Source organism: Erpetoichthys calabaricus, chromosome 3 (assembly GCF_900747795.2).
Source record: "Erpetoichthys calabaricus chromosome 3, fErpCal1.3, whole genome shotgun sequence".
In the NCBI taxonomy this organism is placed as follows: domain Eukaryota; kingdom Metazoa; phylum Chordata; class Cladistia; order Polypteriformes; family Polypteridae; genus Erpetoichthys; species Erpetoichthys calabaricus.
The window spans coordinates 38,479,538-38,505,518 of NC_041396.2; the positions used below are offsets into that span (position 1 = coordinate 38,479,538).

The window sequence follows — 25,981 nt, forward strand, 5'->3', positions numbered from 1 at the left end:
CAGTCTTCCTTCTGTTTTACCCAGATGCCTAGTCCTTGCTAACCACCATACTTTTTACTTCTTTCTTCATACCCTACACATCTCTTGCACCTTGGCCAAAAAGCTATTTCCTGTCTCATCTGACCCCAGAACCTTTTCCAGTATCACATCTGGGCTAGTCTCATGGTTTTGGCAAAGTACTGAGGTGCCTGAAATTGTTTTTTGAGTAGTGGCTTCTTTTGTACTACCCTCCCATACAGACACTGTTATACAGAGCTCTGGGTGGCTTAATAAAACTTCCACTTCCTTATAATTAAACCAGCACAGCCAACTGGGACGTCCAAACACTTGCATATTATGTTTTATCATTTTTTCTAATTTATCCATTTGTGTTATTTTATTTCTAATGTTTTTTGGTGTTTTATTTAGTCTTCATTTTTTAAGTATGTGGGGTTTTTATCTGGAAAAAGTGACCGTTACTTTAATGATTTCCTCAGTTGTGTCCTCATTAGGCAGTTGTTATTTATTTAATATATTGTTAGCTGTTGTATTTTGTTAAACAAAAACAATGTCATGTTAAAAATGTGGTTAACAAAATTTTGTTGCAGGACAAATCCTGTTCAAGGCGTAATGGAAATCGGAATTGGCAATAAAAATCCAGATTGGTGCATCTCTGCACTTTTTTTGTTCTGATTCATTTACAACCTTGGTAGATACCTCGCCAAACCCTGGATTCAACCCAGGATTGTAGGAATTGCACCTTTTATTTTAAAATCCTGCATAACTTTACTTAATTTGAAATACAGTGTAAAAATCCCATTGCCCTATCAAGGCAAAAAAAAAAACTGTTGTTATTCCATTGTATATTATTGTGCAATTAGTTAAGAAGTAAAAAAAAACACTATTTGTAGGTGCTTTGAATGTGTAATGATATGACAGTTCAGCAAAGAGTTGTAGTCATTTAAAATTGCCATGCATTTGAATGAAGGAGTTAGAAAAGCTAGAAAGAATAAATGCACATTTATCATCTTAATTTCATGAACATGCCTAGTTTTCTTTCCAACTTCTCATCAATTTTCTGACTGCCTTATACAGTTAACAATCGTGTTGAGCAGGTGCCTGTCGTAGGTTCATGTTGACAAAGGTCAGGGTCCAACCTTGGACAGCGGTGCCATGCACACACACACACACACATACACACACACATCCATTCATGCATGCTCATGTGAGATATTCAGGTAATCTAACCTGCATGTCATTGGGATATGTAAGGGAAATGAGAAGAAACGCAATGCAGACTATGTAAGCTACCTTTTGTAGAAAGAAAAAAAATGAGGCAAGGATCAAAACAAGTGACAAGGCTACTATGGTAACAAACTGCTCCATATGTTAATTTTAAAATACAATTTATTTAGTTCTGCAAAATTTCCACATTAGCCAGATATTCATGTAGCTCAGCTCATAATTGAACCGCAAGACAATTCTCTCTAATGGTGTGACATGTAATGTGTTACCAGAAGCACATAATTTCAGAAATATGCAGTTAGTGGGGCTGCTAAAACTTTATACTTCATTGCTGAAAACATATCAGCAACACTAAATTTGTGTTGCTAGTTTGATTTTTGAAGCCAAAATAATGTTCATTAGCATAACAGCTAAAGTTTGACAAATGTAGTGAAAGCACATACTGCTAATTTTTAATGGCCCAGGAGCAAACGAAATGCAGTCTCCAGTTATGAGTAATTATGGCTGTTAAGATCAATACAACTCAATATGCACAGACAAAAGCAATAACAATGTCTGACCAATTGTATGTGCATCCTTGAAAAAAACAAAAAAAAAAGGCCTGTGTAGAAGAGTTATTAACAGGATTAATCTTCAATTGACAGGTTTGATTTCCATAAGGGTAGCCTGAAAGATGGAACTGCTGCATTGAAAAAGAGTGAGAGAGGGAATTTCTCTTTTTGAGTGTTTCTAACCATCTGATGTCTTCTACATTTAATGATGGAAACATGGATTTCAAAATAACTAATGTCACAAACCTGACAAAGTGGCCAGCTATCAAATCTGATTTTAAAAGTCTGTTATGAAAGTAGCTTTTAAGAATTTATGTAAATGAAAATATCCTAGATAATCTTGTTCTTCACTAATTCATGTGGCACTATTTTAATATTAGAAATTCATTTTTGTGTTGATTTTTAGCAGTATTTTTTATTTTCACTTATTGAAAAAAAATACCAATGAATATATTCAGTATGTGCACATGGTAAGATAAATCAAGTAGTCAATGATGCTCATGTAACTTTATATAAACCCTCCACTGAAATCCCCTAATTTGCTGCTACATTGGAGAAAATCTCCCTGTTGTCACAAGTCAAATTCAGATCCTGCATATACATATGTCTCAGCGGTTTCTTTTTTTGTAGTTTTGCTTCTTGTGTTGTATTGTGTTTGCGTGTATATTAATGATTTGTTCAGGAGGCTGATATGCTCTTACATGTGTTGGCTAATCTAAACATCTTCACTTTATTCCGCAATAAGAACTTTTTCATTGTTGCTATTAGGATAGCAAATATGTCTTTTAACATACCAGATAATGAAAATCTACTTGCCTTGTTTTCATTCAGCAAAATTGTGACTTTCAGTGTTGTACACACACCGGACTCACATCTGTAATTTCTTAATTCTGATTACCTAATTATAAAGTTCCGACTGATGGAGAGTAGATTGGTGCATTCTTACTTGTATAGCTGTAGTCCACGTTTTATGTTTTTCTAACAGAAATCTGGTCCTGCAATCTCAATAGATGGACAGGGCCTCCATTCTGCAATTAATTAATGAATGAATGAATCAATTAATGAATGTGATGGCATATTTCAACATGTTCTAATTTTGCTAAAGCAGTAAAAAAACACTGTTTAAACTCCATATCATATGTATTGTGCTTATTTTAAAGTTCTTTATATTTTAAATTGACTTTTATTGGATGTCTGATTATTTTTATAGGACTACTACAATGTTTATGTTTTCAGTCTTCCTCATGTAAAACTTTTGCCATTCTTTGTTGTTGCATTTTTTTTCCTGGTATTAATACAGGCATTATCGCAAGATGCTGATTGACATTGCTACCATTGTAGCAGTGTGCAATACTAAAAATAAAAAATAAGGAAAAAATAACAATTGTGCAAAAATCAATCTAGCCACCACCACAGTGCACTGTGCACCTTTCATTAGCAAGTGCATTATTTACCTAATGACTGATGACCTGTTATATTCTGTAATAACCAAATATTGCTGCTATTACTTTGCAACATATCACCAAATGCTACTTATAGATCACTGTTTTTTTTATCACAAGTGGTGCATGGCCATGTTGTCTACAGATATTCTAAGCCGTCCTTGAGTGCAGTTTTCATCCTCTCTGACTGAACTGTGTGCTTTCATTTTTATAAACTGTAGTTTTGTCTGCGTGGATTTGAATTGGACTAAAGTGAAACCTTAATTAAAGATGTGGACTTAACTTTTTTCTGATCAGAATATTTGGATTTAAATTGCTCTAATTTTCCTATTCATACATTTTTTTACTTTTTTTTCTAAATATTGCAATCTAATGCAATCCTTAATTTTATCTGCTGAAATGTGTTTGTTTGCATATTTAAGAGACATGCATTACAAAGTGTTTGCACTGATGTGTGGAGTATTTAGTAAGTAGAGTGACATGTCTGATGATGCCCAGTAGTCACAAGAATATAAATCTCCTCTGGAAATATGCACAGTCTAGTGAGTAAGAGTTCTTTTTATCATTGTTTGCTAGCTAAATATGACTACTGGATTATGAGTCCTGTTTGCATTGGTGTTTTGGCATCAATGCATGGGTGGAGGCATACCGTTGTGGTAGAAGAGTTTAGACTGATGGGATCAAGTTTTTGTTTCATTTAGTGGCAAGAAATGACTGGATTTTTAAGATTCATTTAATGTTTGCAGTTTAAGCTATAAATTGTAGTAACCACTATTGTCTCAAAGATACCAATTAGGTTAAATTCCGTAATGGTTTATGGATCTCCATTGACTTTTGGAATGTAAAAACAATCATAGTCTTTCATACTAGCAACTTGTTAACATTCAGTTTGTGGTTGGGGAAATAGACTAAGACTGCAAGATATATTTAAAACTGATCACCTACAGATCTGACATTCCATTAAGACACAATAAACCTTTCCTTCCATGTTTAATTACACTTAACCAGCTTAGGGCTGTATCATGGGGATTTCATTATTAGAATATGCTGTAATTAGAAACAATGGAAACTTTATTCAAAGTTCAAAGGCAAAACCTGGCAGTTGCATGGTTGTACTTTACCATATGATATTTCAGCTCCAGAAAGTCTATACTCATTTTTGAACATTACTTTCAGAATTGGCTTTTTTTAATGTTAAATTGGTTGGCTTCTATCAGTTTTAGTGAAAACCTTCTGCTTCTTGAAACCACCACTCCCCCCAACCCCCAACCTGAATCTATAGTTCTAGCAACTACAGGTGCTTTATGGGGCTGATTTATTTCAATTGTTTTTTAATACTTTTAGGATTTAAGGGAGGTATTTGTCTATGCTTTTTCCCCAATCTTGTTTACTCTTAAACTTGAGATGTCTGACTATAGCTCTAGCTATTGTATGCTAGAGCTATTAAATTTTCTATTACAACAATCAAACAGCTGACTTTCTTTCTCAGCAACAAATATGGAAAATTATTGGTCTATGTTTACGTCAAAGTGTTTATCAGGAGGGTTCTAAGTTGTGGTGTTTTTTTTTTTGTTACTTTTGATAAAGGTGTCTGCTCAATCAGTAAATGACGATTGCAATACATATAGTATATTCGGTTCTTTCAATTATCCACCCATCCATCCATTTTCCAACCCGCTGAATCCGAACACAGGGTCACGGGGGTTTGCTGGAGCCAATCCCAGCCAACACAGGGCACAAGGCAGGGAACCAAACCCGGGCAGGGTGCCAACCCACCGCAGGACACACACAAACACACCCACACACCAAGGCCAATTTAGAATCTCCAATCCACCTAACCTGCATGTCTTTGGACTGTGGGAGGAAACCCACGCAGACACGGGGAGAACATGCAAACTCCACGCAGGGTGGACCCGGGAAGCAAGCCCGGATCTCCTAACTGCGAGGCAGCAGCGCTACCACTGCGCCACCATGCCGCTCTTTCAATTATTTATCATATAAATATTCTCAGACTACTTCTATATATAATGGTTTTATATATTGCGGTGGTGTGTTGGGGAGGCAGCATTAAGAAGAAAGACGCCTCACGCCTGGACAAACTGGTGAGGAAGGCAGGCTCTATTGTTGGCATAGAGCTAGACAGTTTGACATCTGTGGCAGAGCGACGGGTGCTAAGCAGGCTCCTATCAATTATGGAGAATCCACTACATCCACTAAACAGTGTCATCTCCAGACAGAAGAGCAGCTTCAGCGACTGACTGCTGTCAATGTCCTGCTTCACTGACAGACTGAGGAGATCGTTCCTCCCCCAAACTATGCGACTCTTCAATTCCACCCGGGGGGGTAAACATTAACATCATACAAAGTTATTGTCTGTTTTTTACCTTCATTATTATCAATCTTTAATATTGTATCAGTATGCTGCTGCTGAAGTATGTGAATTTCCCCTTGGGATTAATAAAGTATCTATCTATCTATCTATCTATCTATCTATCTATCTATCTATCTATCTATCTATCTATGAGACATTAGTATTATGCCTTCTAGCCAGTGACATCACAAAGAAATGCATGTTGGACAACGAAAATTAATAAATATTTTTAACATGTTTGAGCAATCAAGTTTTTTGCCTACATTTCTTGCTTACATTACTAGTGAAAGGAGAAAGCACTAAGTGTGTTCTTCTCTGCCTTTTCTTTGATTGCATCACTTTGAGCCTATGAAGAATCTGAGATTTAAATTTATAAAGAAGTGCAGTACTTTTAATTGAATGCTACAGTTTTCATATTTTTAATGAGCAGTACTTAAATCTTAAACACTATCTTTTACGGAGGCTCTACAGGCAAAAGAAAAGGCTGCCAGTACACACCTCATCATAATTTTTATATTATATAAATATAAATAAGTATATCTTTTAAAAATGAGGTATGATCATTTCTTCCTGGAATGACCGTGTAGCATTGCATATTCTACAAAGTGCCACTGCAACGTTAGAGCTGTTGAAAGTGGGGTATGGTAAGGATACTATGAAAAAGTGTCCAAGTGGCATAAGAGACTTAAGGAGGGGCAAAATGATGTGAAAGATGACACCAAAATTGGATCATCCATCATGACAGTGCCCCAAGCATTGATGCACTCAGTGTTGGCGACTTACTAGTTAAGAAATCTGTTACCAAATTGGATCATCCACCTTGTTCATCTGACTTGTAAATAGCCCCTTGTGATTTTTGACTGCCACAAAAGAATGTGCAGATAGTGTGCAGATGCACATTTTTTCTAGAGGTTTAGGAATTAAATTGTCACACCTTGTATACATGAGCAAGTACAAGTAGCAGTCCTCATTTTTGACTTGCATCTCAAAATATTTGAGTGAATAAAAACCAATATTTTTAAATAAATATTCAAATCTGAATAATTTGATTAATTTGACAGCCCTAAATCAGTTGTGGCCTTATAGCAATTTTCAAAACAATGCATCCTTGTTCCTGCTTTCACATCCAGAACCATTTTAGAGCCATTCTCAGTTTAGCGGCTATTATGTGGATTTACCAATACTGATTACAGTTGCTATGCCAAATTGCCCTGTTTCACATTCCCTTACGTGGTCAAAAATGCACAATTTTTCATAATAAAAGTAATGTTATAAATGTTGTTAGGTAGAATTAACTCACCTTGTTTCACCCAGTGCTTATTATTAATGATGGACTTCTTCTGAAACAAAATTGGGAATCATGGATATCTCAGAATCGTTGTTCACAAAGTAAAAGATTTTAAAATCAATATAATAGTTTAGAAGACAAAGTATCACATACTTTGAATTGATTTATGAAAGAGGAATGTTTGCCTTCTTTTGAAAGATACTTTGTGTTTACTTGGTCAGACATTGGTTTTATTGGTAGGGCAGAAACATGCCTAATTGGTTATGATGGTGGTGAGAGATTGTCAGCTTTGGACCTTTAACATGATTCAATAGTTTTTGTCATTTACTGGTGTAAAGTGGTCAACAAGTGTGCCGTGATGAAAGACAGTTATCTGGTAAAATAAAGTGAATGTCCTAATGCATAATTCTTTATTTTAAAAGCAATAAACAAAAGGTACTGATAAAATTTGTTTTTTGATGGTCAAAGAATGTTCCTGGAGCTTGTGGATTGATAACGTAAAGAAGTGGTCATAAACATAAGGAGCATATATATTTATTATCTGGTGTGTACAGGCAGCTTTTATAGACTACTGTATAGTGGTTTTCAGCTACTATGGAAAGTTTCATCACCCCAGTTTCTCACTCCTTTAATCTCTAAAAGTTTTACAGTGCAGACCAATGATAGTCTTTGTTACTAGCGCATTTTTTTTTCTACAAGCTACTGACATACTTATTATTCCTGCTGTAACAGGAATATGTCCCTGTTTTTTATTTATTTATTTTTTTATATCAATTACAATCTATAACACACTTGTTGTTGCCATCTTATTTCCTTTCAGGCTTATATTCTCTCAATTTTTATGCAGCAAATACATGGTTGAGCAGCAGTTTCATTGCTGCCAGTTGCAACATTTTGCAGCCTGAGTAAAAGAACTTTGTAAAGTGTTGCATACTGAATTTTGTTGAATGGGGTTTAGCACCTGTAAGTTGATATAGTCCTGGTTATGATCTTGTGGTTTGAGGCCTTTTGGGTTAGGTGGTGAAATTTTAAGGCATTTCTGTCGGTAATGAAAATGATCATTGAAACACTCAAAGTGAGACCATTATCAGAGAGTAAAAAAAATGAAACGTTTTTGAAAAATTATATAAAATACAGTACATAATCAACATTTTCAGCTTCCAGTAATATATTTATATGTAATACCATCTAATCTATCAAAACTAGGTTTTCTGAAGTGAATAGATCAGAGTTGAAATGTGCTTCATTCCTCATTGTGCAAGGAAGTAAATTCTTAGCATTTCAGCTGTGTGTGTGTGTGACATATTATATGAGGGAACATGTATGTTCTGATTTCCACTTAAACCCCACCCTTCCTCTGGCAGCATTTGAAAGGTTAATGCACATCATAGCTGGGATGCTGAATTCCAGATGCTAATGATGCCACATAATTAACCGTTTTATGCAAAATCAGTCCATCAGAATGTTGCCATGGTGCTTGTTCTCTTTGATTCTGACCTATCCACCAATCGGCATCCCCAGTAACCAGCTGCTGTTAATTTGTAGTAGAGGGAGGATTTATAAGGGGGGGAAGTATGCACAGCTGCAAAGAGAAGGAGAGAAAGGGAGTGATGGAGGGAAGCACAGACCTTCACAATTGGCTGTGTCTCCCCTTAGCACTACTTTGCTTTCTGTTCACCCCATACAACAGAGCTGAATAGCCAATAACAGGGAGGAGCTAAATTCAAATCTGCTTAGCAACAGAGCTTTCACAAGGAGCACAATGGCTGCGACACATGCATCGGTCACCTTACTAAAGACTGCAAATATGCACTGATGGCAAGGAAATGATAGTGTGGCTCTAATGAAGAGATTAAAGTAATACTGGGATTGAGTATTTACTTATTTGTAATAAGTGTTTTGGTGTGTTAAACCTACTAGATTATGTGACTGATATGGCATTATAAACACTCAATTATATATTTTACAGTCTGCTGATTTGAACTCTTCAGTGTGCAAACCACAAAGGGTAAGCATGACAATTGTACTATTCAGTTTAAAAAAAGAATGGGTGTTAAGCAATTCATTTATCCATACATGCACCTTATTTAAGAGTTTGAGGGTTTCTGGAATCCTATACAAGCAGCCTCTGGGGGAAAAAAAGAGTAAAACCTCAAACATTTTCAGTTATACATGTTGTGAGCTTACAGTTCGCAATCACTTCACAATGCATTTCTGATACATGTTTAGAAACCATGGTACCTAAAGATAAACAATGTAGACATGTGGCACAGATGTCAATTTCAAATACAGAGTGACTGGGGAATACTCTAATCTCAAGTTCCTGGATCTACAAGGCATTAGTGCTAAACGATGTGCTGTCCAAAATCAGTATGGGTGTTTTTTATTCTTGTGTATCACTCTTTCCAAAGTGCTGACACAGGTGCTTAAAGATTTACAGACATAACAAGATTAAAACATAAAACTATGCAGCATTTACATACCTAAAGCTGAATATCTTTTTAAAATATGCAGTAATAAAATATCTATATATTTTGTATTGGTTTCTTTGAACAGTGGTATGTAGAAAATTTCATTTTTGCTAAAAGAAAGTTCATTAGTCTAAAAAATATTAAGATACAGGTATATGTTTCAAGTTTGCAGCATATTAAAAGGAAAGCAAAAATTCTCATTGACAATGGACTTGGAGAGAATATAAATCTGGAAAAGCTTTTTGGTCCTTTATATCTACCAGAGAAAAATCTGTTCAACTTACACCAGCTAGACACCCATCCCTCCGGGGCTTCCTTCGCTATGGTGCGGCACTTGCTTGTTTCCTTAATAGAGGTATAATCAAGTTTTGACAGTGCCTTGAGCATGGGAAAGGCGCTATATAAATAAAATGTATTATTATTATTATTAAGACTAATTTGGTAAAGGTGACAAAGGCACCAAATGCCACAACTGTATACAGCACTGTGAAGAAATAGAGAAGAAGTGGTTATTAACTGCTGATTAGATATTTGCAGATTTTAAATTTCGCAAGTTACTTTAAAGGCACAGTCCAATTAGAAACACAGCACTTCCCCATTTGGAAAAAGATATTAAAAGTCCAATAACAGTTTTATCAGTAACAAAATTGTTTTTTTATGGTATTTTTCGGTATTTATAAAAATAAAAGGAAGAATCCTAGTATGTACCAGATCAAAAGAGATAAATAACTCATAAATAAGGTTTTAGCTCCTGTTTCACGACCAAGTTTTTGAGCAATGGTTTTAAAAAAAAAAAAAAAAATGTTCCAATACACTGATTCTTTGGTTTATCACACAATCGCCTCTACCGCACTCATGAACAAGACCCAAAGGAACTTGAACTCTTGGGTCAGCTTCTCATCATTTACCCGGAAGAGCACCATCACCTTCCATTTGGTTGTGCACATTCTCATCACAACTTAAGAGTGATGAAGTGTGGAAGTTTTCATTCCATGGTGCCACTCACAGACTGATGTCCAGAAAGCAACAACATATACAAGCAACAGAGAACACATACAACTCTTAACCTGAACACACTGCTCTTCTTTGTATTCATTCGCAATTGTGCTGTAGAAGTATGACCAGAACTCTGTTAGGTTTTGTTGTTGATACAACACTGATGAGTTTGATTATCCACAATGATGAGAGATAAAACTCTTTACTCCGTAATTGGAAAATAACAATCTGTCTGTCATCATCTGCAAAACAAAGGTGCTTAATCTTGATTTTTAGTAGACCTTTGCATATTTATATTTATGGTGATTTAATTATATTTATTATTAAACATATGTTTTGTATTTAATTTTTGTAGTCTACAGTCTTTTGTTCTACCGTGTATCATAATGTCATCCCAAGTTTGTTTCTACTCCAGTGGGGCTTGCAAAAATTAATTTCATTATATTGAACCAGTGTATTGTGATAAGTCATTGAATGGAAATTGAACTGCTCACCAATTACTTAACCTCTAGTAATTTGATGGAACCCTTCCAGTCTGGTTCCAGGGTGCAGCACAGCTGTGAAACTGCTCTTCTTCGGGTAACCAATGATTTGCTTATGACAGCAGACTCTGGACATACCAGCATATCCACATTACTAACCGAGAATGCTAAACCGGATGGACGCAGGGGTATCCGGCAATGGGCCGTGGACGCAAAAGACGTACTGCGCAGGCGCCCCACAAATCCCAACCCCGCAAGCAACGGGAACCGGATGGAATGCAACGTAAAATAAAAAATGAGGCGTCGCGCACAGAAAAAAGGAGTCAGACCACAGAAAAAAGGAGCACGAAACCCATTGCACACGAAACGGGACACACACAAAGAGGAGGATTCAACAATCCCCTAGCACACAAAAAAAAGAAGCCGCGAGCACCACACAAAGCCCATTGGACACGAAACGGGACAGACTACGGACATAGCACACGAAACGTACACAAAAACGACGATTCAGACCCATGACCACAGTAACATAAATAACAAATGACACACAAAGCCCCATTTCTAAATGAACCATCCGTATTAAACATACGTCATCTCAACACGTTCACACTATGCAGCATAGGTAGATCTCATTACAATGAGGCACTATTAACCGTTCAACCGCAGAAAAGGCTCCATATTAACAGTGAGTGCGATCCTCCTTATTACTTATCCATATTTCTCACGCTCAAGAACAAACAAGTTATGAATTCACGATCACGGGTACAAAACGATACCGCTTGGATAACGGGACCAAACACAATTCACACTATGCAGCATAGGTGGATCTCATTACAATGAGGCACTATTAACCGTTCAACCGCAGAAAAGGCTCCATATTAACAGTGAATGCGATCCTCCTTATTACTTATCCATATTTCTAGAAGAAAAAATGTCTCGGCTCCAAAAACGCAAAGCTCAACTAACACAGTTACAGAAACGAACCCAAATGGACAGACACACTGAACGTAGACGCATGCAGGGCGCGTCTCACAGTGCTGCATCGAAACAGGCACGGCTTCAAAACGAAACACCTCCCGTCTCAGACATACAGAAACGGCAGCGAGGGGACAAAATACATAAACGCAGACGTCTACACCGCGCATCTCAAATGCCGGAAAACAAGCAGGCAAGGCTCCAAAAAGAGAAAGCTCAACTGACCGACATACAAAAACGGGCAAGGCTCAATACAAACAATGCACGCCGTAAACTACAACAGGCTTCTCACACAGCACAGGCAAATCGATTACAGCTCCAAAACAACACGTCCCAAATACTGGACATACAACGACGCGCCTCTCAAACGGCACAAGCAAAACATACACGTCACGGACATCAACGACAGACACCTGCTAAACGCTTGCGTTAGCTGACAACGCGTTCAGTAATGAGTCCACTATTCAGGAAAATTCATTGGGATTAATGAATGTCATTTGCAATCATTGTCATTCACTTAACTTCCCTGAAGAAACAACTAGCAATACAAGTAATGAATTTACACGTTGTTCTCAAATGGGTCAAATTAGACTGCCTCCTTTACATTCATATCCTGAATATCCACAGAACCTTCTAACTAACGATGTACCTGAAAGTAAAAACTTTATGAACTGCATTAGATCCTACAAATCGCTATCCACTATGAACAGAAACAGTAGCACTGCACGTGACATCCGTCTTGCAAAACTGTTAATTATTGATGAATGTACAATGTCATCCAGTCACTTACTCAACACCATTCATAAACTTCTACAAACGTTGATGAATAATAATATTCCCTTTGGAGGAAAGGTACTTTTATTATAAGGAGATTTTAGACAGTGCTTAGCTATCGTTCCACATGCCATGCGCTCAGCTATTGTTCAGTGCACCTTAAAATACGCAGACAATTGGCATTGCTTTCAAAAGATACAGTTAGTACAAAACATGCGATGTCCACATCCAGATCATAACAATTGGTTATTACAACTGGGAGATGGTACACTCACCAATACAGATAGACTTCACCCAGATATTATTACAATTCCTCAAGCCTTTATCTGCGACGACTTAGTTACAGAGAAGCAATCTCATTAGACCAAATGCCCCTTTTAACACAACGCACTATATTATGTCCAAAAAATATTAATGTGGAAAACATAAATACCCAAGTCATTGCATTACTTCCTGGAGAGACACAACTCTTTCTAAGCTCTGACAAACTTGACTCTGATCACGACAATGACCATCTTCATTGACCTTACAAGTTCTGACCTTGAATTACCTTTTACACTTAAACGGCGTGTACAAAGAAATTCTCCAATAAACCTTTACACTATGCCACACACTTTATTGTTTGCTTTCTATTTGCATCATCTACACCTTCACACTATTCTATATCTCATTCATACATCACGCTCTTTGTCATTTCCCAACACCAGGGGTTGGCGAGCGAAGCCCCCTAGTTAATTCTATTAGACCTCAGTGCAGCATTTGACACTGTCAGACATGACATTCTACTGATCAGAATGGAGAACATGCTGGATATCTCTGGCACTGCCCTCCAGTGGTTCAAGTCGTATCTGACTGATCGGCAAGAGTTTGTTAGTCTTGGCAACAGCCAATGCTGAGAAACTTGTCCATGCTTTTATCACATCCCGCATCGATTATTGTAACTCGCTGCTGGCAGGTGCCCCTTCTAATCTTCTATCACAGCTCCAGTTGATTCAAAACTCTGCTGAAAGAGTCCTTACTCGAACCAGCAACAGTGAGCACATCACACCCATCCTGCTTCGCCTTCATTGGCTCCCTGTGTCTTACAGGATTGAAAATAAATTCTATTAATAACCTACAAAGCTTTAAATGGCCTTGCACCGGACTACATCAGTGACCATCTAAATCACTATGCCCCTGTTCGCCTACTAAGGTCCTCTCATTCTGGTAATCTTGTTGTGCCTCACACTAACCTGCACTCTATGGGTGACATGGCCTTCAGCTCCATAGCACCCAGACTTTGGAATGACATCCCGAAATTAATTAGATCAACTGACTCCATTCATTCTTTTAAAAAACAACTTAAAACTCATCTATTTAGGAAGGCTTTTAACTTAACTTAACATTCTGCCATTTCTTTCAGTTTATCTCTCTGTCCAGGTGCTCTGGATAATTTGTGTGTATGTTGTATCACAAATTAGGTTATTTGTTAGGTTTTTCTTTTAGTATTGAATTTAGTATTTTACTCTGGTCTATTGTTCTTTATTCTATTTAATGCTTTGTAATCTGTTTCATTGTTCTATTCAGGGAAAACATTTGTATCCAATGTTACATATACCCTGCTGTTTTTTCCAAGACTCTGAAGCACCTTAAGCATGGGAAAGGAGCTATATAAATAAAATGTATTATTATTTATTGAGTAATCAGCATGTGAGTTAATGCACATTGCTATTATAATCTATATATCTGTGTAATCTCTGTGAAAAGCAAGATCTAATGATCTGTTTACCTTTTTTTTTTTTATTTTGTGCACACTGATATGTAGTTCCTTCTCCGCCTTGGATTATTGAAAACTAAAATGAGTGCCAAAATACAATATCTGCTTGGTGACTCCATTGTCCGCAGTAGATTTAAAGTTATTTGATAAGTTCCCAAAGGAGGCATTGTGTTTGTAATGAATTTTTATGCTGCATAGAGTTCAAATATTTTGACTGAAAGAATCTGCAATGATAATTTTATTTTGAGCCTCAGTGGATTTGCTTTGGGTCTTAAAGGTCTAATCTTTTTGATTTGTATGCCCTTATCTGGAATTTAACCAGTTAATCTTTTGCCACCCTAGTGATACAGACTTATGCTACTAGAGTTTGGAGAGACTGAATTTGAATCAGTTCTATTAACTGTTTTAAACAAACTTGAATAATACCCAAAATGAAACCAGTATAACCAGTTCAGTTTGGCTGTTCTTAATATAAAATATAATACCAAAAAATATTTATTCTGGCAGCACTGAGTGCAGTGGAGGACTGTGAATAAATTTATTGCATGGCATATTCTTACACACACCCTTCATTGCTCAAACTGGGATAATTTAAAGTTCACACTCTTTCTAACATGCACTTCATTGGGAAGTAGAAGAAATTCTACCTCGATAATTTACAAACTCTAAAGACTGGTCTGGGCTTTAAATCATCTTCTGATGCTGTAAGACAGCAGGGCTAATTATTATGCCACTGTGCAGTTCATTTAAATTGTGGTGTTATTTTTATTTCTTTCTTTTTTAAAGTAGATTATTAAAACTTAATTTTATAACATGTGACTATTAACCTCCTTAGTGCAATGTTTTATGACCATAAAAATTTTGCAAAAAAGTTGCATTTATTTATTTATTTTATTTTACAAAAATAAACTTTTGGTGACGGAAACATGTAAATACCAAAACATCAACATAAATACAGTAGGAGAGGCATGTCTTTTGTGTCCACTATTGTACTAATGTAGATTTAGTACATCTTTCATGTGATACATTTTAAAATGGTCCCCAACACACAGTCCGACATCTCAGTTGGGACAGCAGAAGCATATTTCTTTGCACACTTTTGTTATGTTTCTTCTGTTGCTTGTGCATGAGAGGGTAGAAGTTCAGTGATTCATCTGTATAATCGACTTGCTCCTTGTGTTATTGTAGGCCAGCACAGTGCAAAGCTTAGTGACAGTTGCTGCATTGTGAACTGAGCTCAGGGGGCTAACATCTTTCTTCTCCTTCCATTTGATCACAACCATTTTGCCTCATAGCTACTGCAATCCATTGCAACATTACACAACTGGAGTCACCAGGCATATCGTGGTGGTTCGGTCCGTGTCAACATCTAATTGTCATCACTGCTGCTTCATTCAACTAATGATCCAGTTTTTGTTTGTTGTTTTACAGCTTTTCATTTCCACGCCTTTGTGTGTTGTTAGTGAAGGCTCTGCCACATTCATGAATATTAATGAGTTACTACAAAGTGACAAAATGCATAGAAATACACTACTGGTTAAAAGTTTAACATTGCCTCAGTTTTTCTTTGCATTTCAACTGATAAAATGTTATGAATTACCTAAAATCATGAAACTGTGTAAACTGCCATGGGTTTAAATTTAAAGTTTAGATTAGCAAAAACTGAAAAAAAGTTAATTTCAGAATATTTGAAATTGGCATACTTCAGGGAACAACTAATAGGTTACAACCTGCAGATGTTATGCAGAAATTTAAAGTAAATTAAGCCTTGCAAGTTCAAGCAAACAGGTTGTACCGGTGCCCCTACTTCTGTTGATTACTTACCATCACACTTCCTCCTCCATGTTTGACAGTTGGTGTCACATACTGATGAACCATCCTTTAACCCACTCAATGGCGTACAGACACCATGTGCGATGAACTTAGGATTTCAAATTTTGATTCATCGGTCCATAAGACTTTTTCCAGTTTGTAGTAGTCTACAACCGTTATTTTCTATTTTGTCCTTTAAAGAATGTCTTTCTTACTGCCCTTACCTTGTCAAACCTGCAGTGCAAATTATCCTCTTCACAGTAGAAACAGATAATTGCTTTTTTCAACCACTATTAAGCTGCGCTTGAAGCTGTTGTGCTGTGAGGCGCCTTCCCTCAAGCTGTTGGCCGTCAGAAACTTGTCTTCTGATTGGGTTGTGACTTTGAGTCTGCCAGATCTCTTTCTATCAGAGTTTCTTCCAGTTTCCAATTGCCTTTGGATTGTGAGGACACCATTGTACTGAAGTAGTTTATATTCATAATATTTTTGCAGCATAATATTATGTTATCCACTAGATAGCAAGAGGATACTGCCACATGTGTTTTTCAAGCTTAATGCTGTACATTGGATCCTAACAGCCTTACCAGAAAGCCATTTGGGCTTAACTTTTTTTTACACAGAATTCTGAACCCTAGAGAGGCTCTGTGTTCATGCCAAAGAGGTTAAACTAAGGTCAGCTGATGGAGAGGGAAATAAAATTCAAATCCTTTTGCAGAGATATATCCCCTTGATGTCTGTGGTCATTTGGAAACAGACAGGCCAAAATGCGTTGGTCAGTCTGTAGTTTACTCTTCTTGCAAATTCTGCAGTCATTACAATGTCTGTGGATAAGGCTAAAGCGACATCAAATTCATAGACGGTCTTTGTTTAGAATCAGGGTGCTAATTACAGGAATTTCCCCAAATATGTGTGAAAACAACAAAGATTTCAGGTCATATCCTTACTAAGTACTGTGGCTACTAATCAGTGCTTCTGGTCAAAAAGAGGTAGAATGTGACCCCAGAAATTGAATTTAAAAAGGGCCATGATTTGATAAATTAGTTGTACTTTACAGGTATATTAACAGATCAGAGCCATGCAAAATGAAGTGTAGCATAACATGCGATTTCTTTGAAAATAATTAAATCAAGAGTGATATCTCATCACTGGTTACAGTGCAGTTAACATGGTAGGAGTGACTTGCACATGGTCACACACTGTCAGTAGTGGAATTTGAGCCCAGAACCCCAAGTTTGAAGTCCAAAGGCTTAACCGCTGTGCCACACACTGTCCATTTGATGGATAAAAAGCTTGATAGTTTTCAGTGAAATATTTACAGACTTCTGAGGGTTAATTTAATATACAAAATTACACAATCCAGCACATAAAAATAAACACAAAAAAACACCAAAACATTTGTGCATTGAAATATACAAATATATTTCTAGGATTTTTTTTAATATGACTGGTTTTTAAAAGTGCTAAAATTAATAAAATTATAAAATCCTAAGCCTAAAAGTGCAACGATTTTGTGCAACGATTTTATGTGACATTTTTTGTTATGCTTTAAATCGGGCTTATTTTAAAGCCTAAATATATATGTTTGGTATCATTCTTTTCAGAATGTATCGAACTTTAATGTGATGTTCTTAGAAAGTCGTAAACTAACTTTCACAGGAACAAACTATTAAAAAAAAAAAAAAAATCTATTCATAACACTAATGTTTGTATTTAGGTGACTTAGTTAGCTGAAGGTCGAGTTACGATGACCCATTTCATACCACTTTAGTTTTCACGTGATTTTTCCTGTTATTTAAATGAGTCATTTGTAGTAGTGTGATGAGATCTCGTGGTACGAGATCTCGCGAGATCAGATTTGTCTTGTGAGATGCGTCTGGTCTCGCGAGAACGTGACGATATCCTTGCGTTATTGGCATGATGGAGTGTGAGGGAGAAGTAAGGATAGAAAATGCGCACGCGACATTTAAATCGTTGGTGTGGCAACATTTTGGATTCCTTGTGGAAATAGGAAACGGCAAAAAAATGACAGACAAGACAAAGACAATTTGCAAACACTGTAAGAAATTAATACCGTACACCTCTGCTAACACAAGCACTATGCAAAAGCATTTAGAAAACAACCACAGCTCGTTACTAAAAGCTGCGCCTGTGAAGAAAACGGAAAGCAATTCAGTTCGCATGAAAGGGCAAACAACCATAACAAATGCCTTTGCAGCTAAACTTCCACCATCCCATGCAAGAGCCACGGCAATAACAAGAGACATCGGCATTTTCATTGCAGCCGATATGAGACCATTTTCTGTGGTGGAAAATCTGGGATTTCGGCGACTCATCCACACACTGGAACCAAAGTATGCCATCCCGTCACGCGCACATTTTACTCGCACGGTGGTCCCAACCCTCTACAGGGAGTGCAAGGTAAACGTTGTACAGGCTCTGAAAGAGGCAGAAACCATCGCCATAACTACTGACGGTTGGACTTCTAGGTGTACACAGAGCTATATCACAATTACAGCCCACATTATCAACAGTAATTGGGAAATGGTACATTTTGTACTGAAGATGCGCCCACTTTTTGAATCACACACAGGGGCAAACGTCGCTGAAGTTTTACAAGAAGCTGTCACACAGTGGGGTCTTAAAAAGCCAAACCATTGCATCGCTATTGTAACAGACAATGCGCGTAATATGGATGTGGCTGTGTGCGAGGCAGGATTTGAGCCGCACATCAAATGCTTCGCGCACACAATAAATCTCGCTACACAGGCTGGCCTCGGTGTTGCGCGTGTCGCTCGTTTGCTCAGGCGGGTGAGACGTGTAACTGCTTTTTTTCACCGGAGTCCGACAGCTGCTGCAGTATTGACGTCTAAGCAGAAGCTGCTACAACTGCCACCGCACAAATTAATAATGGATGTCACCACGCAATGGAATTCATCATTGGATATGCTGGTTCGTTACCTGGAGCAGCAGGCTGCTATAGCAGCAGCGCTCACCAGCCCAGAAATAAGACAAAATGCCCGAAACATTGACACACTGGATACCTGCGACATTGTCAATGCCGAATTTCTTGTGAAAAAATGTAGACGTGCTTATATTCTTAAAAAAGAACATGACCATATCTTAGGCTGTTCTGTATAGGTCATTACCTCATTACGTAGGTCTTAGCTCTTTTTCCATGCTTAAGAAAATTTTGTTCATTGTTTTGCACTCTGAGTTTTAAGACAGCACTACTTTGATAGTTACACTAATTATGGTTAATTGCACGTAAAGGGATATTTGTGTTGTTTATTATTTATTTTTATTTATACTATTTAATTTTAACTTTTGGACGGCTTCGAGGAGATTCTGGTCCACCATCCGGCGTCTCAGGAAGGGGAAGCAGTGCAGTGTCAACACTGTATATGGTGGGGATGGTGCGCTGCTGACCTCGACTCGGGACGTTGTGGGTCGGTGGGGGGGAGTACTTCGAAGACCTCCTCAATCCCATTAACATGCCTTCCAATGAGGAAGCAGAGCCTGGGGACTCAGAGGTGGGCTCCCCCATCTCTGGGACTGAGGTCACCGAGGTGGTCAAAAAACTCCTTGGTGGCAGGGCCCCAGGGGTGGATGAGATACACCCGGAGTTCCTCAAGGCTCTGGATGTTGTAGGACTGTCTTGGCTGACACGCCTCTGCAACATCGCATGGACATCAGGGACAGTGCCTCTGGATTGGCAGACCGGGGTGGTGGTCCCCCTCTTTAAGAAGGGGGATCGGAGGGTGTGTTCCAACTACAGAGGGATCACACTCCTCAGCCTCCCTGGAAAAGTCTATTCAGGGGTCCTGGAGAGGAGGGTCCATCAGATAGTCGAGCCTCGGATTCAGGAGGAACAGTGTGGTTTTCGTCCTGGTCGCGGAACAGTGGACCAGCTCTATACCCTTAGCAGGGTCCTGGAGGGTGCATGGGAGTTTGCCCAACCAGTCTACATGTGTTTTGTGGGCTTGGAAAAGGCATTCGACCGTGTCCCTCGGGGAATCCTGTGGGGGGTACTCCGAGAGTATGGGGTACCGGCCCCCCTGATAAGGGCTGTTCAGTCCCTGTACGATCGGTGCCAGAGCTTGGTCCGCATTGCCGGCAGTAAGTCGAACCCGTTTCCAGTGAGAGTTGGACTCTGCCAGGGCTGCCCTTTGTCACCTATTCTGTTCATAACTTTTATGGACAGAATTTCTAGGTGCAGCCAGGGCGTTGAGGGGGTCCGGTTTGGTGGGCTCAGGATTGAGTCACTGCTTTTTGCAGATGATGTTGTTCTGTTTGCTTCATCAGGCCGTGATCTTCAGCTCTCTCTGGATCGGTTCGCAGCCGAGTGTGAAGCGGCTGGGATGAGAATCAGCACCTCCAAATCCGAGACCATGGTCCTCAGCCGGAAAAGGGTGGAGTGCCCTCTCAGGGTTGGTAGCGAGATCCTGCCCCAAGTGGAGGAGTTCAAGTATCTCGGGGTCTTGTTCACGAGTGAGGGAAGAATGGAGCGTGAGATCGACAGGCGGATCGGTGGATCTCCAGGCAACGGATGTGACTCCTTTTTTTCGGCAAAAGTTCTTCTGTGTCATCATGTTCAACTTTATCGTCCTCTTCAGTTTCGGAATGTTCTCTATCCATTTTCACCGTGCAATACCTACACTATCACATGTACTCCGTTGCATGCCTATTTAGTGGTGTAGCAGTGAAAAAGAGCCCCCGCGCAACACCTCCACTAATGCATGTACTCCGTTGTATGTGTTTAGCGGTGTAGCAGTATAAAAGGTCCCCCCTTGAACAGTTTCCCGCTGCGCCACGTTCTGAACGTTGTTTAGGCTATTTAAACTGGTGTTGCGGTATAAGAAAAATCCATATCATAACAAAAATAAAAAACAGTTTTCGGTATGAACCGGTATACCGCCCAGCACTACCGTTAAATAATATTAATTAATTTTTCTTTCACATATTTATAGAATTTCGTGATTTTGACTCCAATAAATAATAATTTTTCTTTTGTACATTTACAGATTTTACTAATATTCTAGCTGCAACTAGGGGTTGGGGCCAAAGGCGCCGGGGGCTTGGCCCCCCTAGTGTGTGTGTGCGTGTGTGTGTGTGTTGCAACTAATCACAAACAGCCATAGCTGTTTATAAACGTATACTATGCTAAAAAAATAGAAATGCTGTGACTGTAGTGTAAATGACCAAATCGGAGACAAATTTTCTCCTCAAAAGTTACTGTAAATGTCTCAAAGAGTCAGTGTTGTTTTGCTTTCATGCTTCCATTAAACAAGCTTAGAAAATGATAATTTGGCTGGAATAAAATATGAAGAAAGTTAAATTAAAGGCCTGTAATGTTGCAGTGTGTGCTGAGTTATGCAGCATTAATAGCTCAAAGCTTTCAGTCTTACTTATGTTGGACGTGCATCAGGTTATACAGTAAAGACAAACAATCTGATTCTGAGGCATTTAATCAGTATCCAAAAATAGTGTAAGCCTGCTTTCAAAGGACAATACAATTTTTATATAGACGACAGAGTAATAGTACCTCTAGCAGATATCTAATCTGACAAATTATTATGAATAAGAATCAAAATAATCAGATTAAACTGGGGGGTGGGGGCTAAGGCGGTGTCTGGATGTTTTGGAAGTATTGCATCCTACAAGACAGTGAATAAAATATTAATAGGTAACATTTGATAATTGAATTCAGAAATGACCTGACAAGGTTATGATCTGTTCTACTCAGTTTCCACTTGTGAACCCATACAAATGTGGACTGAATTCCAAATGTCAGCAGTTCCAACTCCACCAGATTCTGAAAAAAAAACAAAAAAAAATCAGTTTGATTTGAAGATGTCCAAGTACATGTTCATCATATACTGTATTAGAGCACATGTTGACCAATTGGCAGAATTGATGTCAAGAATAGAAAGAAAAAGTTCTATTTTATATAGTTGTGAAGAAATTTGAGAGCAATATAAAACAACACAGGATATACACTACGCTAAAATAAATGGTCTTCAGCCTTCATTTAAACGTTGAGACAAATGTGGTTTCCCTGATATACATTATGTGGGTGGATCATTCCATAGTCTGTGTGCCCTACATCAAAATTTGCTGATTCTTATGCTGGTTTTATTCATTTTCTGCAATTTAAAGATGCTAACATCCTGAGATCACAGTGTATGACATACGGCCCTAACATCTGTAAGGTTTACAGGAATATACAATAGTCAATTTAAGTTATCATTTTTCTTTTTATCTTGCATATCTTCTTTTGTATAATTTTTGCAGTTTCTCAATTTTGCCCTATTCTGGTTTTGCACTGCTGCAGTTTGCATTTTTACTTGGATAAGTTCACTCAATTCTTTTGTCTTTTTCTTTTCCTGTCGGATATCAAGTAGTGGTATAGGACTGTCTAACATCACCATTTGATTAGAATTTGAATCTATACTAGTAGTTTCTTATTTGAAAGTGTTATTCACACTGACATTTGATTGTGAATGAATGGTCCTTTATTTAACCTCGCACTAAGAACAGCATTATGTTGCAATATCTCTGTATGTCATGTGTGTTTTGTACATCACTTGCATTATCACAGTTTTTATAATTTTTAATTGTTACTTTGCATTGTCATGTATAAAATGGACATATTTTTTTTCTACCACACTGCTCTGCTTTTTGGTTTACAGGTGTACCAAAACAGATTTTAAACATTTCTCCAGCACTGTAAAAGTATTGTTTTGCTCCTGATCCTGTTCCTTTTCACTCTTAAACCTGAGATCCCTGGTTTTGCCATAATTTTGTATTAAACCTGTTAAGCATTTATCATATCAAACCAGAGCAGTGTTTCTTCCTCATTAAACATAATGGAAAATAACTGACATTTTAATTTTTTTTTTCTTTTATTATTGCAACTACTTTAAAGTAGCCATTTTAAAGAGCACTTTCAGTGTCAGGAGAAATACCTCAACAAACGAATGTATTTTGGAGGCTATTGGTTTAATATATACAGTGTCCCCCACTCAACCATGAATTCTCTATTCATAGTTTGAGCTATCTGCTGTTTTAAAATGATAAATTGAAACAATCTAAAAATGAATAAAATTAACCAAGCACCCACTTTTAAACCAAACTCAGCATGAGTGACCCCGTTGTCCACTGTCTTTCTCTACACCTGCTCTAGGTACCCAGCCAGCCCTGCTCTCACGGTTAGTCACGCTATAGCATTCACAGTATAAACGTCATTCACGCTCACGGCTTCACCATAAATATAACTTTTTTTTTTTTTCTTTCTTAATACCATAAAACCTTGCTATCCGGACCCACAGCCTGCTTGTGCCTATTTACGACCATGCACAATAGAATAAAAATGCTGACAAGCCTTAACACACAGCAGCAATACATGGAATGTATTCACCATGAATATGTGGGGCTTCCTGTAATTCCTTAAAACAAACGTAAAAAGGAAGTATTAAGGTTACATATGGTTTTGCTGAATCTATAAAGGGGGAAAGAATCCCATATTGTGTAATACTGTACATTATTCTTTGATCACTGGACCCTGCTCTAGCACTTGACCTATGCCTTTGCCAAACTGGACTGCTCTGTACACTTGATCTACCTTTGCCAAGCTGCGTTTTTCACTATAACCTATGATTCGTACGATTTGTTTTAAATCGTTACTGTTAATTTTGCTACTAAATAAAAAAAGTTGCTGTTAATGGAAGTGTAATGTAAAGGAAGTACTTAAGTTCATTACAGTGCAACATGTAGTACATTCAGTAGCTCAATTTGTCAGTAACAGATTCAGTATACTTTGACTTACTATGTATACTGTAGAATATAGAAGGGCACTGACTTTGTGTTTTGGAGCAAAACAGAAAATAGCAGAGTGAAGGAATGGAGGAGGGGGAAGGATGTTGGGGACTAAAGTAACAAGTGCATGAATGTGTAAGTAATCATGAGCAATTTTGTATGGGTTTCATATAAGTATTACAGACATTTGAAGTATCCTGGTTCCACTCTTCTTTTTGACTTTCCATGCATAGAAATTCCACTTTTTATGTAGGCTATATTTTCTGATTGAAGGCTGAGTCATAAGTGCATGAGTCATAAGTGTTGCATGCTTTGCAGATGCACCGCAAGCAAAAATATAAATAATAATGAAACATATGAAGGAACGTTATGTGCATATTTCCATGTATTAATTAGCACTTAGATGTATTTGAGCATAGAACATTTAACCTAAGTATTATTTTTAATGAGTATTCAAACCCTAATCTAAACTAATAAAAGAACAAGTGTCTGTGTATCTGTGTGCCTGGGACTATGTCAGTGTTATATATCATTTGATATGGGATTCATGAAAGTGCTAATGTTTATGATGCGCCGTCTGTTGGAATGAAAAATCAAGTACATTTTCTTACTACATGCATTACAAAATTCTTTCCAATAGGTGGTGCACTGCAAATGTTAATGATGAATTTGCTGAGGTGTATACTGATTACTTAGGTCTCACTCCATCTTAGACTGGTAGCACAGCAAGTTTTTGTATAATTTGACTGTGCTAAAACAGTATGAACAAAATCATAAATTATATGCCTATTGCCATACTCTAGTATTTTATTAGTAATTTTTACATATACTTTTTTTTCATTTTCAGTTGTGTGAAAATTAAGAAAAAGATATAGCTAGTGTTCTTTTATGTTAATATTTTAGCTGTCTTTAGCTGTCTTTTTTATTTTTATTTATATTTTTACTTCGACATCTTCTATTAGACACAGTCACATATTTGAATACTTGCCAACTGTAGCTATACAGGAAAAAATGCTTATATTTATTTGATCACATCTTTTATCTTGAGCTGTTGTGGTGTTAGTGAGATCCTTGGAATTTCTACCCATTTTTGTCCTTTTTTATTTTTTGAGTCTTTTAATTTGAAGTTCTATTGAATGCAATGTGTTTTTTTTTTTTCTATAGGTTAAACCATTCAACCATGCCAGGGACTGCTGTTTTAATGTATGAGATTAAGAAAGGCACCTTGTTTCCTGCTGTTTTTATGTTAGAATGTGAATTTATATTCCTGGCCATCATTTTTTTTTAAATGTCTTAATAGAAAAGGTAGACTAACCAGTCTTTTTGTATTTAGTTTGAATGTAGAACAACTCAACAAATTGTGTACACAAATTAATTAAAACATTAAGCAAGCTGTCTTGGAATAATGAGAGATTTTTGTGATAAATCTGACACAAAGGTCTTTGTTTTTAATGTACATTTATATACAATAGGTGGCATGTTTATATGAGGGATCTTTGATTCAAGAAAACTTTTAGATTTTTATTGTAGCATTATATGAGTAGCTCTTTACATTTGTATTTTTTTGGAATATTTCTTATCAATGGATTTTGAAAACATATTTTAAGAAAGGGACAAAACCAAGAAAAAGGTTTGAGGTAGCCACCCCATATACTTGAATGATAATGCAAGAATAAAAAACACCACGAGTAGTATCAATAGACTGAGTCTACACCTGAACTGTATAGGCAGAATGTCGGCTTTATAGAGGGATGACAGGAAGGGGTGTGCTTTTAGGGTAGGAAACGGAAGTGAGGTCAGTACTGGAGGCTGGAGTGAGGATGTCATGAGGACTTTTCTTCTAAGGGTCTGCAGAGGCATTAGTGCTTATCATCCACCCCAGTTCCAACTTACCATTCTCTTAATTAAGCCCATCATCCCATCTGTGCGTGTGTGACATTACATATATAATGTATATTTTTGGCAGCACATCTGATGGAAAACATATGTAATAACTTTTATCATATAACTTGTTTAGTTATTAT

The 25,981-nt window shown here is 37.4% G+C and overlaps 1 protein-coding gene across 2 annotated transcripts in view; it reads left to right on the forward strand.

The window, feature by feature from the left end:
• Nucleotides 1-25,981, forward strand: part of usp49 (ubiquitin specific peptidase 49) — an 86,202-nt gene that overhangs the window by 19,443 nt on the left and 40,778 nt on the right. Inside the window, exon 1 of one of the 2 annotated variants that reach the window (XM_028796636.2) lies at nt 21,255-21,292. The exons of the other annotated variant lie outside the window; for it this stretch is intronic. The gene's annotated coding sequence lies outside the window, so the exon portion shown is untranslated. Of the gene's footprint in view, nt 1-21,254; nt 21,293-25,981 lie in introns of those variants that run through there. 2 annotated transcript variants of the gene reach the window in all.